Genomic DNA, 2,434 nt, shown 5'->3' with positions numbered 1-2,434 from the left:
GGGAAAGAGAACTACTATTGGCTTGGTGTGTGTGAGTTAAAGGAGGAGGTAGCTGGGGCTATAGCCTCAGCCTTGGTTGATTTTGCTCCCAGCCTTTGGTAACCTGAAGAATGGGCTAGTCCAGGAGGGGCAGTCCCTCCTTAGCTAGCAAGATTTTTAACATGTCCAAAGATCATAAAATAAGTGAAAATAAAAAATATGACTAGTACAATAAAGATACTCACGTTTGAAGATGTGAGGAGAGATCAGGGATTCAGATAGAAATTCTGAGTCAAGTGTCTTGAGGCTTGCAATTGAAGCCATGGAAGACTACGAGATGACTTCAGAGGAGTATTTAGATACAGAAAAGGTGAGAGCTCAGGACATATCCCAAAGGAACTCCAACTATGAAGGATGATAAAGGGGAGTTGAAGGGACACAGAGAAGAAAAAAGCAGAGAGGTAAGAAGAAAATCAGAAGGGCATGGTGTCATGAAATCCAGAGTAAGAGAATGTTTTGAAAAGAGGGGCATGCTCGACTTCATCAAATGTTGTGGAAGATGAAACGGGATGAGTACATTTAAAAATCCATTTGAGTTTGAATTATGGAGTTTACGGGTGACCTTAGTAGAGCAGTGAGACAGCAGCCAGATCTGAGTGGGTTGAAGAGAAATGGGTCATGCAGTGGCAGATAAAGTAAAAGCAACTCTTTCAGAAATTTAGGGCTGGGTAGTAAGCTGAAGGGGTGGTAGGTAGTAGGTAGAGAGGACTGGTCAAATAATAACTTTTTAATGTTGTAAAATACTACTATATATTGAAATGCTGATGGGAAGGATCCTGTATAGAGGGAGAGGGTGAACACATAGGAGAAAAGGAATAAAATATTCATGCACTGCAAACAGACCAGCCTGATTTAAAATCTGAGGTCATTTGCTTACTATCTAAATGGTCTTCACTAGATACCTCTGAGAGTGAACTTGTACTTTTCAAAAAGTTGGACTACAAATATTTACATGTAGAGCTGTGATGGAAATTAACAACTAAAGCAGTGCCATTCGAATTGAACTCTGGATACAAATGCTGGTCCAGGAACCATTTTATTCTGGTCTGTGATGAGTACAGAAATTGAGAGGAAGTGTTAAAAAAACCATTCATGATAAAGTTTATGTCTCTTGAAACTAATAATAATTTAAAAATTAGGCTTGGATCACTTCTTTGTTTTTATACATCATTTTCATATTAATGTGCTTTATTGGATTTTAAAAAATTGTTAACCCATATTGAATTAGGAAAAAACAAACCTGTTCTAACACTACAGTTAATTTGAGAAGTACAGACCTAAAGCACAAAGCCTAGTGCCCGTCATTAAAGGGGTGTTGGAAAACTCACATTTACGAGCATTTTTGTGTACAAAAAAGATGGATGGGGATTATAAAACAGTAAGTCACGACCACTTACATACAGTTATGTATAATCTAGTATTCCTAGTATAATCTAAGTATTTAATGTACACACACAAAACCAAGTAATTACAAAATAGAATATTAACTGAGTCAAAATTGTACTAATTGACTGCCTGATGAAACAATGCCCATTTTTGGAGGACTTAAATGACAACCGAAACATCAATTTGGTTTGGGATTGGACTAGAATTTTAAGATTCCTTAAACTTGAGTTATACAATTAGGATAATTCATTATATTATTAAGTCAACTTATATTTATTGAAAATTCAATAATTAGGCACTGTTGTACTGCTGAGAATATAGCAGTGAATGAGATGGTTATGGTTTCTGTCAGAGAGTTTTTAAAAATGCACTGAACTACATTATTTGAGGTAATGATAAATATTGTGTCCTAGGATGATCACTGAAAGACCTACTTGCACAGAGTCCTGAAAGAAAGAAAGGATAGGCTATGCTGATGTTTAGGAAAAGAATTTTCCAGAAATGTGGAATAGCGAGGGCAAAGGTCTTGAGATGGGAACATGTGTACTGTATTTAAGGAACAGCCATGAGGCCTTTGCAACCGGAGGAACATGAGTGAAGAGGGAGGAGTAAAAGACGACGTTGCAGACATGGTAGGAACACAGATCTGTAGAGTATTTTAGGCCAAGGTAGGTTTTTGGGGTTTTTTTGTTTTGGGGGTTTTTTGCTTTTACTTTGATTGAAACTGGAAGCCACTAGAGATTTTTAGCAGAGGCATCACACAATTTGTCTTACACTTTAAGGATAATTCTGTTCTTCTAAAATGTAAGAGGGCAAAAGAAGAGGCAGGGAGAACAGTGAGGAGACTACTTAACAGTCCAGGTGAGAGATGATGGATAAAAAAGGGCAGATGGATCAGGGCTGGAGTGTCAGCTGTGGTGAGAAGTGATGGGTTTTGACAACCATGCAAATCTTTCTATAATTTGGACCTGATGTATTGCTCCAGTATCAGTTCCTATAATGTCTTGCC

This window comes from Lipotes vexillifer, unplaced genomic scaffold, assembly GCF_000442215.2.
Source record: "Lipotes vexillifer unplaced genomic scaffold, Lipotes_vexillifer_v1.1 scaffold578, whole genome shotgun sequence".
Lineage (NCBI taxonomy): Eukaryota > Metazoa > Chordata > Mammalia > Artiodactyla > Lipotidae > Lipotes > Lipotes vexillifer.
This window is presented reverse-complemented; position numbering follows the sequence as displayed.